Source organism: Toxorhynchites rutilus, chromosome 2 (assembly GCF_029784135.1).
Source record: "Toxorhynchites rutilus septentrionalis strain SRP chromosome 2, ASM2978413v1, whole genome shotgun sequence".
In the NCBI taxonomy this organism is placed as follows: Eukaryota; Metazoa; Arthropoda; class Insecta; order Diptera; family Culicidae; genus Toxorhynchites; species Toxorhynchites rutilus.
In genome coordinates, this window is record NC_073745.1 from 60,110,048 (window position 1) to 60,125,700 (window position 15,653).

Sequence of the window (15,653 nt, forward strand, 5' to 3'; positions counted from 1 at the left end):
TCGTTCTTATTATGCACGTTATCTGCTTTCAGGTTTCCCACATCCTCCTTGAGCATTTTAAATTCAGCTTGAATTGAGTCGAACTGTTCGGAAAGAAACACCTGGGACTGCTCTATGTGTTTGCTGGTAACAGCGATCTCGGTTATTTGCTTGCTTGTCTGTTCGAACATCCTCTGGAATTTTGCTGATTCTTGTCGGACTTCTTTTATTGACTGACCTAACACTCGGAGTTCTTTGACGATATCGTCGTTGTAGATCGGCTGTTGGTTGGTATTCGCTTGCATCTTAGTACAGTCAACCGAGCAGTAGAAAGGTTTGCTTTTGGTTTTCGAGACTGCATTTCCGTAAAGCTTTTTGCATCGAAAATGGGCTAGCTTCCCGCAGTATGCACATTCTATTAGGCGTGACAGAACATCTTCGGTCTTTTCACATACGTAGCACACACAATTTTCTGTATTATCAGACGACATGACGACTTTGCTTGTTCAGTGTTTTTTCCCACAACAGGATGCTGGTTGTTGACAAAACCAACAGATAAACACAAGTGCTGACAGGACCACAACAATGTCATCAATTGTTATCGTAGGTACGTAGATTTGTTTGTCGGAGATGGAAAGTTGGTGAGTGAAACTTGTCGGAGTGGACCGGACACAAAATGGTTTAAGCTAAGCGATAAAATACCTTTTAACAGCCAACTATGATCAATACTTCTTGATCCAACTATGAGGACCCCAGCTTCTCTTCCTTTTATCACTGTTTACGCAGGTTTCAAAACCGGTCAATTGAATTTACACGGTAAATTTCCTAATTTAGTGGACGTTTAATGAAACGTAGTTTATGTTTTAATCCAGAGTCGGATCGAGTCCACTCAGTCTGAGTGGCAAGCTCTAGAATACGCGTGACCACAGAGCAAGTCGGAGGAAATTTCATTGATGAAAAATTCCCCCGACCAGAACGGGAATCAAGCTCCCGGCATGTTAGGTGTGACGCTAACCACTCGGCCACGGGAGCAGGGTTGCCATAATAAAATCTGGTGTTTTTCTCAGAAAATCTGTATCGGAATCTGTATCAACCCGTTTATCGTTTGTCTATTATCAACCACCACAGCAAAGAAGTATACTAATATTATAATCTATGCAATAATGTATCAGTTCGAACTTTTTCTGAACGAATTTTATTCACACAACAAAACGGTGCCACTATGAATAAAAGATAACGGTTCTCAGTATAAACAAAAGTTGTCATCCATACTTGAGGAAAGGATTAATGGAAAAGTCCATGTATTGCGGCACTGTGTAGATGTAGAGAGCATTTTCCTGTATGTTAAAACAAGAAGATAAAAGTACGCCATACATGCCGAAATTCAATACAACCTTTGCGTTCAATAGGTTCAATCTTGAATCATAGTCTTAGCTCTACAGCAATTCCAAATTAAATCGACAAATGACAAAACATGAGTATTTTTGATTCGAATGAAGGTTTGTATTCCGTTTGGGTTGGAAGAAATATGAGTTTTCCACAGCAGTTGGGATTTTTTTTTGACTGAAGTGTAACTCAAAAACAATGAGTTGTATCGAAACTGCGTCTTAAAAAGTGTTATAGAGTATTGATGTTAAAATGTGAAAAAATGTACACTGAGAAAAAAAATTAGTACACCCTGGTTTTATTACGCGTTTTTTTACGAGGTTTTTGACGAGGTTTTTTAACGCGGATTTTCCAATTAACGCGGGTTTTTTTACTCGGATATTCCAATTAAGGCGGTTTTTACGCGTATTTTCAGATTACTGCGGTTTTTACGTACGTGAACGTACGTATTCCTCGCGTTAAAAAAAGAACCTAGGTGTACTCTTTTTTTATTCACAAAAAAAAAAACTTTAATTTGCAATATCTAAAATACATATTTTTTTAATCTTTTTTTAAATTTTTTCACATAAAATAGAAGTCATGTAGAAAATTTAAAAAATGTGTCCAAGATGATAAAACTATTTTTGATGAACTTTGTGGACCATCGGATTTTTATGAATTTTCGAAACTTCGAATTTTTGTATAGTAACAATCATTTTTAGCCACAAGGTCTGAATCCTGATGTGATTTAAAACAAAAAAAACACATTATCAATCTCATTCCAAATGCGGCCATTCTCGAGATATATGAAAAATAATATTTCTAATTTATTGTCTTTTTTATGAATTTATATTTTACTAGCTTACCCGGCAAACTTCGTCCAGCCCAAAATTTGTTTTTTGTTATCAATACCTTCAAACATTCACGTTTTCTTACCATGAGCAAGTTAATGGGTGCAATCGCAGAACTGTTCATTGATTGATCTTCTAATCGACCCCGTTGAATTTTCTTTTTTTCCTAGTATCCTAGTATTCCTACCAAAACTCATCATAATAATATCAGATTATTTTCAGACACAATTCTCGTTCAAGATTTTTCAACCACTTGCAAGTAACATGTTTCTCCGTTACATGGAATAAATGTTTTATACATAAAATATGATAGAATAAAGGCAGCCCTAAATCGGACAATTCCTGCCTCGAGTTCTGCTCTTATACATACAGATTTATTGGTATAGGTAGAAGAAGATATAGGAGTGCGTTTCATCACAGTAAAATCCATTTCCAGTTTCGAACAAAGATCAATTTCGCTAGCGCAAACATCAAATAAACTAACAGCACTTGTCACTATGTAATTGTAGAACATACGGGTATTTAATTTTCCGAATTTTCCCTTTTTCCTTCAGTTTTCCGAAAATTTTCAATTGTCATGTTTGGTTGGAATATTTTTGGTTGAAATATGTGTAATATTTTTATTGGACCCCTTCTCCATTCCCGAGGAGAGAGGGGTGTCATACCATCATAGAAACATTTTTCATACCCAAAAACCCTCGAAACTCGATGTTCTACAAAGTTCGTCAAAAAAATTTTTAGTACCATTGATTGGCATAGTTATTATGAATTTGACGACGTTGATGGTATGAAAAAAAATTCGCATTCACTGTGCTTTAGTAGGAGAAAGATAAACAGTGTTATTTATTAATTGTAAAGCTAGCCGATGACGCAGATTTTGCTTCTTTTTGCGTTAGATTGAACATGAGAAAGCAGTACTACACGCTACATATGAATGCCAAGATGAGTCTCATTCAGACTGATTCGAATGCTATATGAATTACATTGGTGAGTTGGGAAAAAATGAGATCAAGCCATAACTATTATTGAATCGTTATTTTTAAAAATCTGTAAATCTATTTGAAAACCAAAAAAATCTGTAATCTGTACCTACAGATTCATGGTTTCAAAAAGTCTGAAAAATCTGTATAAATACAGATTATTCTGTTGATATGGTAGCCCTGCACGGGAGCACCAACACACATTGTGATGTAGGCAAAAAAAACATTGGATTGAACCTCCTACAGGAACAAAAATGTAGATTTTGACCATTGTTTTGTTCGGCGATTTTTTGATTTTTTGTCATTTTCCCCTAATTGAAAAACGGAAAAAAATTCTTGAAGATTGGAGTGGCTGTGAAATGAACCGTTTATTATAGGTAAAGGGTGTGTCACATCAAATTGCATCACGGAAAAAACGCTGTAGAAATTCGCCCAGTAGACCGATCCCTTTGAAAATTTTAGACAGTAAAATAAAAACTATTAAACAACTTTTGGCATTTTCTTTTTATTCATACTTCGAGCCCAAGCCCGTATGCTCGCACCTTCCTCTTTACCCCGTCCATAAGGTTCTGTACAACGTCAGGTTGTATTTTTTTTTTTTGAACAGAAATCCATTTTCTCTTGAAGTCCGCCTCCGATTTGACAACTTTTGGGTTCTTCCGGAGGGCCTGCTTCATAATCGCCCAATATTTCTCTATTGGGCGAAGCTCCGGCGCGTTGGGCGGGTTCATTTCCTTTGGCACGAAGGTGACCCCGTTGGCTTCGTACCACTCCAACACGTCCTTTGAATAGTGGCACGAAGCGAGATCCGGCCAGAAGATGGTCGGGCCCTCGTGCTGCTTCAATAGGGGTAGTAAGCGCTTCTGTAAGCACTCCTAAAGGTAAACCTGCCCGTTTACCGTGCCGGTCATCACGAAGGGGGCGCTCCGCTTTCCACAAGAGCAGATCGCTTGCCACACCATGTACTTTTTGGCAAACTTGGATAGTTTCTGCTTGCGAATCTCCTCCGGAACGCTGAATTTGTCCTCTGCGGAGAAGAACAACAGGCCCGGCAGCTGACGAAAGTCCGCTTTGACGTAGGTTTCGTCGTCCATTACCAGGCAATGCGGCTTCGTCAGCATTTCGGTGCACAGCTTCCGGGCTCGCGTCTTCCCCACCATGTTTTGCATTTCGTCGCGGTTAGGAGTCTTCTGAACCTTGTTTGTACGCAGGCCCTCCCGCTGCTTGGTCCGCTGGACGAATGAACTTGACAAATTCAGCTTATTGGCGACATCCCGGACCGAACTTCTCGGATCACGTCTAAACTGCTTAACTACGCGCTTGTGATCTTTTTCAGTGACGGAGCATCCATTTTTTCCGTTCTTCACCTTCCGGTCGATGGTTAGGTTCTCGAAGTATCGTTTTAGTACTCTACTGACCGTGGATTGGACGATTCCCAGCATCTTACCGATGTCCCGATGTGACAACTCCGGATTCTCGAAATGAGTGCGCAGGATTAATTCACGACGCTCTTTTTCGTTCGACGACATTTTTCCAAATTTACGAAAAATTGACAGTAAAGCATGGCCAACGTGATCTATACACTCTTATCTGATTTTAAAGCGAAAGCTGAAGATATAATTCCTAAAAATTAAATTTCTACAGCGTTTTTTCCGTGATGCAATTTGATTTGACACACCCTTTACTCATAACCGTCGAACGAGTTGTAACGAACAAAAAACAAAACATAGCTTTTGACAGGAGGTTCAACTGTCACACTGAAAATGATTAATGAATATCAGTGCAACACATAACAGGGTGGAATAGGATCGGTAAACAAAAAAAATATATTGCAAGAACGAGTCTGCGTAATATGAATTTGAAATCCCTTAATTTTCATTTTCATAAATTTTTCGAAGATACTGCAAAACACAGCAGTGCAATTTTGTTTGATGGATCTACCGTGTTGATTTTCATGCTGATTTCATTTCATGCTGATTCAGACTGTTTACCGAGGTCCCCGAGGTGGCGTGATGATGTATGCTAATGTTCAGGATGCAGCGGATGGTTGCTTCGATGTTTATAATTCATATATCAGCTTCGTAGTTTTGTATTTGTACCTACTCACGAAACGATTGTTTTTGTTTTTTTTTAAAGTAAATTAGAGAAACACTCCACCACAAATTGTAAAAATAGTTAAAATTTCTGGCGATCCCTTGGAGTTCGTACCCTTACTGAATTTGTTATTTACTTAGTTGGCAATAAAATGTGACGAATTTCATGCCAACTCGACTGGCCGTTGGCAGCACCATCTCAGATAGTAGTGAAACGTTGTGGGTGTGAAGACATGGGTCATTTAAGCAACTTTGCATACTTGAAATATTCGAAAAATAATTAGACTACTGTTTGGAAAAAGCCAATTTTTTTTCTTAAGTTTTTACAAAAATTGAAAATTGAAAAATTTAGAAAAAAATACGTTTTTGAGAAAAATGAATTTTAATTTACAAAATAACTTTTTTGTCAGTGAGATTTTTTTCCAAAATATTTTTTTTGGTAATTTTTTGTGATAATTCAAACAATTTCCTACATTTCATCATTTAACAAGAATTTGTCTTTACACCCACAACGTTTCACTAATATCTGAGATGGTGCTGCCAACGGCCAGTCGAGTTGGCAATGAATTCGTCTAAAAGAATTTTAATGTCCAGTGAATCTGTTCACGAATCCAAACGGAGCTCCTATGAATAATAGGTACTCAGTATAAACGAAAGTTGTCACCCACGCTTAAGGAAAAGCAATAACGGAAAACTCTATCTATAGTGGCAAAGCGCATTGTTCTGTATGTTCAAACAGGAAGATAAAAGACGGAAGACGCCAAACTGAATATTTTTGTGATACATGCGGACACCTGAACTGCATTTTGTAGACTGTTTCGAAAGATATCATACTATTTATAGCATATATTTTTTTATATGGAAACAACACATTAAAATACATTGTTTAGTGAATACTTATCTTAAGTTTACATAAAAATTTTAAAAAAAATCTTGTTCATCTTTCATAATCTCACCAGTTATACATCGCTGCTTTTTCGAGTAAAAAAAAACAATACCGACCACAAAGGGTTATTATATGTTGACAATGTACCTCCGATAACACGAATCGCTCGTTAGACGAAAGAGAAAGTGAACAATCTACAAGTGCAGATCGAAGAGTTTATGGTTTAAGGGTTTTTTATACGTATAATTTTCATTAAGATGAAGTAAAATGTAAAAAAATCAGGAAAAATCAGGATCATTTCAGTAAAATCATATAAAAGGTTCTGGTCAATGATCGTGACGCAGGGTTTCGCGACATTTTTGTAGATAGCTCATTAAACGTAACATTTAAAGAGAGGGGTCTGGGAGGTTGAAAAAATCGATTTTTTTTTATTTTTGCATTTTTGGGAAGCTTCTGAGTCAATCGATATTTGATTTCGTTAAAAAGTTACAACCAAAAATTGTACGAAGTTTTAAACGCGTTTTTCTTGAAACCATGTTATTTTCAGCTGGTGTTATTGATATCACCGAATCAATTCGACCGATTTGGCTGAATTTTTTTTTGTCGTTTTAAGATATTTCTTTTGTCGATTTTTTATGAACGATTTTTCATGAAAAACATCTCATTTTTAACAAAAATGGCCGCCAATTTGTCAATTTTTCGAAATTTTCTGTGTAACGCTCTAGGTATTGTCCTTTAGTTTCAAAATATTCAATGGGATTCGTTCTGCGACACCCCGTTACTTCAGAACCGATACCACTAGCAAGGTACCAATTTTCAGACAGCAGCTATGCATCCAGCTATCAATAGTGTAATCATTATTATTCATGCACACAAAAAATGGAAAATACATCTCCAGATATACCTTAAACAATAACCAATATACTCGATCATTACACTTGATTCCTACTATCCGAAAAACAAAAGTCAAAAATTCATTAATTTTCGACCTTTCAGACAGGGGTTCCCCCTTAAAACAAATCTGGATCATTAAATTATCTTTAGTTGTTTTTTTTTATCGGAATCCGAAATTGTTCCATTTTTTACGCTACAACTTTTCTAATGCTGTTCATTTATTTAATTTTGTAATAGATACATTTTGATGTACGAAGAAGAACTGAACTTCTGAACACTGCATTCTTTTTTGACGTGGGACTTCGTCTAACCGAAAAATATTTGGGGGGTAAAATTAAAACCTAAACACAGAACATGCAGGAAATAATGAAAGATTCCGAATGCTTATAACTCGAACATTTCTCACTGGATCGGAAAGATGTTTGCATCAATTGATAGGGAGTTTTTCTACACTTCTATCGCAATTAATAAAATGTTATTTTTCATTAGATAAACCAATTGAATAACTGTAAAATGTTGAGCGTTATCTAAACGCCCTAACTGCTTCGTTTTGATTGGCCCGATTTACGGTTTCCTCAACACAGCCATCATAATCAAGCAGCCTTGGGGAAATCGGCATTGCAAATACATGGAGGTATGGGGACTTTTGTTCTCGCCGAAAAGTGTTCCCTAACACAGACTTCAAAACCAAGCAGTGTTGGAGAAATCGGCATTACAAGTACACGAAAGTCGGGGGTATTTTTGATCCGACTGAAATGTGTCTCCCCAACACAGACTTCTAAACCAAGGTGTCTGGGGAAATGGGCTTTGCAAATAAATGCAAAATGCGAGTACTTTTGTACTCGCTTGTCTTTGTGCAGACTAGAATTTTGTTGATTAATGCAAGGCGGGGGTACTTCTGCATCCGTATGTTTTTCGACGTAGAACTACGTCTTTCAGGAAGGGTACCAAATCAGAAAACAGGTCACGTTTTTATGAAATAAAGTTAACGTTAATAACTATTTTCACTGTGAACGAATTCTCATGATTTCCAATCGAATCGGAAAAACTATAAGATTTGTTTGATATGCTATATATTAAAATTTGCTAATCTCTAAGCGGTTTAAATTCATGAAAACTGGAAGAACTTCCTTTTCCCATACATTTGTTCTGCAGATTTGAGTGTTGACCGTACCTGTATTTCGAATGCTTATAACTCGAACATTTCTCAACAGATCGGAAAGATGTTTGCATCAATTGATAGGAAATATTTCTACGCGTCTACGCGAGATAAACAATTGAATAACTGTAAAATGTCAAGCGTTATTTAAACGCCCCAACTGCCAAGTTTCGATTGACCCGATTTACGGTTTCCCCAACACAGACTTCAAAATCAATGTATCTGTGGAAATCCGCTTTGCAAATATACATGCAAGTCGGGGTATTTTTTGATGTTGAGTACTTCTGTACTCGCTTGTCGTTGTGCAGACCGGAATATGTTTCCCTAAAAGGTACTTTTAAACTGAGAATCCAGGGAAAATCGTCATTTCAGATACTAAAGGTGAATGAACTTTCGCGGTTGGGAAACTACGAAAACATGCGATGTGCAATATTTTCAGAGGGAAATGTAAAATACAATGAACGTCTGACAATTCTTCCATTCACATATTTTGGTAGTCCTAGGCATCATATCAAACGTAAAAGAACGTTCATCCAATTTATTTGTAACGAAGAACATAATCTATTACAAAAATTTCGAAATACTAAAATAATATTCGAAGTGGTAAACAAGTGGATTGCATAATAGAATTACGTAGTTCTACGTCGAAAATATGCGGTCGTGTCCTAGATACAACCCCTTACAATTTTTTTTGTTTTGCACTCCGAAAATTATTTTCTCAACACAGATTACAAAAACGGGTACGAACACAACGTTTTGGCTCGGTTATTCAAGATTGTATTGAAGGATATGCCTTCATATCTTCTGCTCACTGAATTTCTACGCATCTCATTTGATGATTAGGCAAAATGTTGACCATTTGCTGCGATAACGCCTATTGATTAAACAATATGCGTTCGACGTACGAACGTCAAAATCGAAACTGAGTGCCTGAAGTTCATCAAATCAAGCAAATTCGCGATTCGAGAAGTACGTACACTTGAGAGATGCAAACTTCAAAGGGATGTAAAATAAAATAATCGTTTGATAATTCTTCTGTTCACATATTTTGTCCAAATATACACCAAACGTAAAAGGACTGTCATTAAATTTACTTGTAATGAAGAAACTTAGTCTATCACAGTGCATGAAACATGGCATTTATCCAATCTCTTTACTCACAAAGCAAATATATTGAATTCGGAAATTGTTTCAATCAATCAACAATTTAATCAATACAAGCAAATGATTGCTAAGCTAAGGTAGTCCGACATAAACCTTGCGGTTATATCCTAGATATAACCCACCCATTTTTTTTTTTGACGTAGAACTACGTCTTTCAGGAAGGGTGCCAAATCAGAAAACAGGTCACGTTTTTGCGAAATAAAGTTAACGTCAATAACTATTTTCACAGCGAACGAATTCTGATACTTTGCACACCAATGGAATCGGGAATTCTCTAAGATTCGTTTGAATTCTCTAAGATTCGTTTGATACAGTTCAATCCACTAATGTCTAAACAGTTTTAATTATTGAAAACTGGAAGCATTTTCATTTTCCCATACATTTGTTCTGCCGATTTGTGTGCATTCCCGAACAGAGCGGTCAATAACGAGCAACATATTTACATATTTGGTTTAAATGAGCCATCCGCTATTTGAAGCCACACCTCTTCTCGTTTGTTGATCATCGAAGCAACATGGTTACCGCAGAGTGTCGAGCGGGAGAAGATTGTTTTCTTGTCGGGTGAAGGAGGAGTATGGAATAGAGTTTCTTTCCACAAGGGCCCTTCTCAGGGCTAGAGGCGGAAACCAAAAATAGACTAGAATGAAAACACAGAAGCGAGTGAGCTAGCATAAAACAACGAGCGGATATCATTAAGCCTAATGCTGATTTCACACACATACACACACAGCTCGATACAAGGAGGGGTCGCTACGATACAAGTCGACAGTGGACGCTATTCGGACAGTTATCGAGAAAGCTCAGGTCTCGCTTAAACAAAAACGAAGAGGCGACCGTTACTGCGCGGTGATTTTGATTGACGTGAAGAACGCCTTCAATAGTGCCAGCTGGGAGGCCATCGCCGAGGCGCTACACAGATTGAAGGTCCCTAGCTACCTGTACAGGATACTGAGGAGTTATTTCCAGAATCGGATCCTGGTATACAACACAGACAGGGGACAGATAGTGAAGAATATCTCGGCGGGAGTTCCACAAGGTTCCATCCTAGGTCCTACGCTTTGGAACACGATGTACGACGGTGTTCTAAGGCTGAAGCTACCCAGAGGTGTGGAGATCGTGGACTTCGCGGACGACATCGTAACAACGGTAATCGGCGAGACGCTTCAGGAGGTGGAAATGTTGGCGACTGAGGCTGTAGACATGATCGGTAGTTGGATGGACAGCGTAAAGCTCCAGATGGCACATCACAAAACCGAGGTGCTGTTAGTGAGCAATCGTAAGGCAGTGCTGCGGGCAGAGGTATCGGTCGGAGGACATACCATCGTTTCGAAGCGGGCGGTGAAGTACCTCGGAGTCATGATCGACGACCGGCTGAACTTCAACCAGCACGTCGACTATGCATGTGGGAAGGCGTCAAAGGCCATCAACGTGGTGGCGAGGATCATGCCAAATAGCTTTGGCCCAATCAGCAGCAAGAGGCGTCTCTTGGCAAGCGTATCTTCGTCGATACTGAGGTATGGTGGCCCTGCCTGGTTGGCGGCTCTGGAAACCCACCGAAATCGGAGGAAGCTGAACAGCACATTCCGACTCATGGCCATGCGAGTCGTAAGTGCTTATAGGACCATTTCGACAGAAGCTGTGTGTGTAATCGCCGGAATGATTCCCATCTGCATCACTCTGGCGGAAGATAGCGAGTGCTACAAGCGACGGGAAAGCAGAGGTATCCGGAAATTGATGAGAGCGGAGTCGTTGGACAAATGGCAGTATGAATGGGATACGGCAGAACATGGTAGATGGACGTACAGGCTGATACCGGTACTTTCGACCTGGTTGAACAGGAAACACGGTGAAGTTTTACTTGACGCAGTTTCTGTCTGGGCATGGCTGTTTCAGGCAATATCTACACCGGTTCGGGCACGCAGTTTCACCCCTCTGTCCGGAGTGTGGAGATATGGAGGAAACACCGGAGCACGTCGTTTTTGTCTGTCCCAGGTTCACCGAAAGGCGCGAGGGGCTGCCTGCACTTCATGTCGGGAATATTGTGGAGGAGATGTGTCGCGACGAGATGATCTGGAATGCCGTGAGCAGTGCAATCACACAAATCATGTCGGAGCTGCAGCGAAGGTGGAGGGCTGACCAAAGTGCTGACAACGTCCGACGGTGAAAGGTGAACAACGGCGACGACTGTTGCAAGAGATGGTACCTCACGAGAGTAGCTGTGACGGGGTGCGCGTTGTGTTGGAGGGCACCACCTAGTCGGCTCTCCGCTGGGAAGAGAAATCCTGCGAGGGTGACTGTGACGGGGCGCGCGTCAAGTTGGAGGGCGCTTCCTAATCGGTGCACGTCTTGACAGGTAAACGGATGCCGATTTAATAACTACGACGGAGTGAGTGTCAAGGAGGGCGTCTTCAAACTGGTGTATACCCCACGAGAGCTGCTGTGATGGAGTGCGCGTCATGTTGGAGGGCACTACCTAATCGGCGCTCCGTTGGGAAGAGAAATCCTGCGAGGGTGACTGTGACGGGGCGCGCGTCAAGTTGGAGGGCGCTTCCTAATCGGTTCACGTCTCGACAGGTGAGAAACCCCGCGAGGGTGGCTGTGACGGGTTGCGCGTCAAGTTGGAGGGCAATTCCTAATCGGTTCACGTCTCGACGGGTAAATTCAAAATGCCTGCGAAGAGGACATCAGCGCAGTGGAATTAATAACGAATGGAAAGAAAAAAATATTGAGAAAAAGGAAAGGACAACGCTAGTTAGCGTTGAAAACTCGAGAAGTGCATGAGCACAGCCGCCCCCTGAAGTAGTCGCCTAGATGTGGTCCCAGGGGGAATAAGGCAACGAGTAGAGGGCTTGGTTTTTGTGGGTGCGATCCCCACTCGACGTCTGGGTTAACCCTTCCCAGGTAAGGCTGGTAGAGCGTTCCTCACCTCTTTAAAAAAAAAAAAAAAAAAACAAGGAGGGGGAGCCCTCGGTATCAAGGTGTGGGACGACAAAGAAGAACAGCATACGAGAATTTTTTGTGCTAGTACGGATATGGAAGATTATCCAGAATTTTGAAATAAAGATATACACTGCATTTATTTAGATGAACGTATATTCCATGAAAGTTTGCTTTCAAATACCAGCAGGGTAACATTACTGTTGCATGTTGTGGGGAGCCCTACGGAGGGAAACGAGGGAACAAATGGAACACAGTGCGTTCATATAGTTCTCCTCGTAGCACAGAACACAGAGATCCCCATACGGCGTGGCAACACAATATAACACTCCTGAAGGCAGGAGGCAGAATATCCTTTCACTGAGTCCCACAACGAAGCGCCGATGGAGCGAGCGAAAGAGAAGGCATCTCGAGCGATAAAAGGCCAAAAGGCGAACGGCGGTGAAGAAAAGAGCTGAAATGTTTCTCTGAGACCTGAAAGCGTACCTCGGATAACAGAGCAACAACAACAACAACAACAACAACAACAATAATAAAAGCACAAAACAGGAGAATGCAAAGAAAGCACAAGAAAAGAGAGAATACCTTTCACAACACGCACACAAAGCGGTCTCGCACAACCGGACTAAAATGTAGCTATTTTCTTTTATCCAATTAGAATTCATCGTTTGTTACACTGACACAGCCAGCCGAGCCAAACCTTCTGTCCGTGGGAGACTCCCTTCGCCAGGCGGCGGAAGTGAGACGGAAAACCTGGGAAGGAACAGTCCAACAAAAGAAAACATATGATACCACCTTTTGGTAGCTGACGCCGGTGGGTGCACTGTTGCCACATTTCAATTTCTGATTCGAATTTCCCCTCTCGGGACAAAGTCGAGGGATCTCACGCAAACATGCATGAGCAGGCATCGATAGGCACTTGTCCTGATCTCAAAACCCAAACAGCCGTTCCCTTCGTTCGTTCGTTCGCTTGCAATATGTATTTGACGGCGTCTTCTCACCCGCCACTATCTATGGTGGTCTCTTTCCCGCCACCGACCAGCAGCCATTGAACGTGACTCTTCTACGCCCGCCGAGAAGCCAACGCCCCCTCCTTGGTGAAGGTTTTTTTTCGGGTATGTACTTGGAAACGTCGAGCGTCGAGTGTAACCAATGGGGGGCCGATTGCGCGCATGCTCGAGTTCCCCCGCTGGGGCCGTTCGAAGCTCTCCTTCTCTCTCGGCCGAAGACCGTTGATGCGAAATTCGTGAAGCCAAGAAGGGCCAAGAACTGGGTACTTGGGAGCGAGCGCGCACACACCCGATCTCGCGAGGATCCTCTCAGCTGTGACTCGCGACCGACTCGACTCGTCTGGTTGTGTGGGTGCCCAGTGAAACAGGTTCCACCAGGTTCCTCTCCGTTCGCTCTCGCTCGGGTGTTCCCCACGAGCGTCATATCCCCTCGGCTCCACCGGGCCGATCCGAACGGCTTCTTCTCGGTGCGCTGGTAGTTATATTGTTGTTGTTGTAAACAAGTATCGTGAAATGTCAGTTACGTCGAAGGTTTTTGCAAGTTTGGATGTTTTATTATCAATTATACAAACATACAGTGGCAGAACGGGAATTTTTGTGCAGCTTTGTGGGTAAAATATAACAAATAAATCACTTAATTAGCATTCCGAGTTATCGGTCGCCAGGTGTGTTGTGTGCGATGATGTCGCGCCAAGTGTTCCCATTGTGACACTTTCCCAAGCCCTCGAGGGTCTCGATGATCCCACGGGGTCATTGGTGGCATTAACCTTATCGAAGAGAGAAAATATCTTAAAAAATAACAACGAAATTGAAGTGCAGTAAGTGTGAAGAAAGCGAAAATAAATATTTTCCACCCGACGCTCGGCGGATTGTGTCGGTCGCCTGTGTAGCGAGTGGCAGATAAAAAAAATATCTCGAGTGACAAGTTGCGCCGAAAGCAATCGGGTACATCACGTGAGTGTGACTACCGACGCTAGCCGCCCACCCGCCGGTGCCCGTCGACGCCTCCAGCTAAAGTGTAGTAGTTGTGACGCATCCTAGAAGGGAAGAAGAAAAAAAAAAGTTCGATTGTGCAAAAGTGACACACCGCAAGATAATTTGCTAATAAATATCACAGTAACACGTCAGCACTTACTCCCTTTCCGCCCTCCGTCAGACAGATCGGATGAAGTAACCGAAGCAGCATTAGCAGCAGCAGTGACATCTTCAGTTGAGCAACGTCAACGCGGAGACAACAAAAAACGTAGGCAATTTTGAATCGTTAAACATCTTTGAAGCGCAGTATGCCTTCCGATCTTTTTACTTTTTTTTCATCAAACATTCTGAGATGTGTTTTTTGTTGTGCGATAGAAGCTTAATAACCGTGGCGACGCGCGAGCTGCCGCCGTTGATCGCGCCTCTGTCACCGAATGGCTCTGATGGCTGATTTTGATTATGATGTTAATTTGCATATTTTTAGTGGTTTGGTCGTCGTCGCATACACGGGAGGGATGCCGCTTCCGTCGCAACCGATGCCCCGTGAAGGTGTTCGGTTGGGCGCTTGGGTTGGATTACTTCGACGGGTGGCGACGGGTCTTCTGCCGTTGCCTCTTCCTCTTGCCATTGTTCGCTCTGTATGTTTATTCACATCAATTCGGGGGATGCTTCCTGAGAAAACGGTTTGTCAAAATAACTGCGAGACGATTGATAAGCACAAGTCTTGGTCCATGGAATGCGGAAGGGGAAACCGGGCGACTGTGGTGGCAGGTTTTGTGTGGTTTTTGATGAAGATGAAGGGTGTTTGGTTGATGTTAGACATTTCAGGGAAGAAATGCTTCAGTGGTTCACTGATTGAATTGCATAATTATCATAACCATGTGAAGCACACTAAAACTCGGCGGACACTGTTCTAATTATTTTTAGAAACAACATTTTGAATGTAAGTTAAAAATTTCCTTTGTGAGTATTGATGTATCCTCAATTATTTTAAACTTTTTTAGATTCAATATTCAAATCAGACAAATCAGAGACTACATGGACTGAAAAGTCGCGGGATTTTCTATGTAAACAATCGGTTTTTGGGCAAAGCTGAATTTATTCCTCAACATAGTTTCCTTCGAGTGCAATACACTTGGTATAGCGAGTTTCCATCATTTCAATTCCCTTTTTGAAGCACGAAACGCCTAAGTTATCGAAATATGCCTCAGTGCCACTCTGCAGACTGACTATTGGACTCAGGAGAGTGGTAATCAGAGATGCCAACCTTCCTGATATTTCAGGATTTCCCAGACTTTTTAGCGCGCTCCCTGATATCCTGACGAACACTCAATTTATCTTGATTTTTCAGAAATGATCC

The 15,653-nt window shown here is 41.3% G+C and overlaps 1 protein-coding gene across 3 annotated transcripts in view; it reads left to right on the forward strand.

Annotated features, from left to right (window-relative positions):
- The first annotated feature begins 13,826 nt into the window (after positions 1-13,826).
- The window catches only part of LOC129771529 (transcription factor sox-2), a 222,051-nt gene continuing 220,224 nt past the window's right edge, over positions 13,827-15,653 (forward strand). For all 3 annotated transcript variants that reach the window (XM_055775273.1, XM_055775275.1, XM_055775274.1), the window contains exon 1: positions 13,827-14,561. The gene's annotated coding sequence lies outside the window, so the exon portion shown is untranslated. The remainder of the gene's footprint in view (positions 14,562-15,653) is intronic.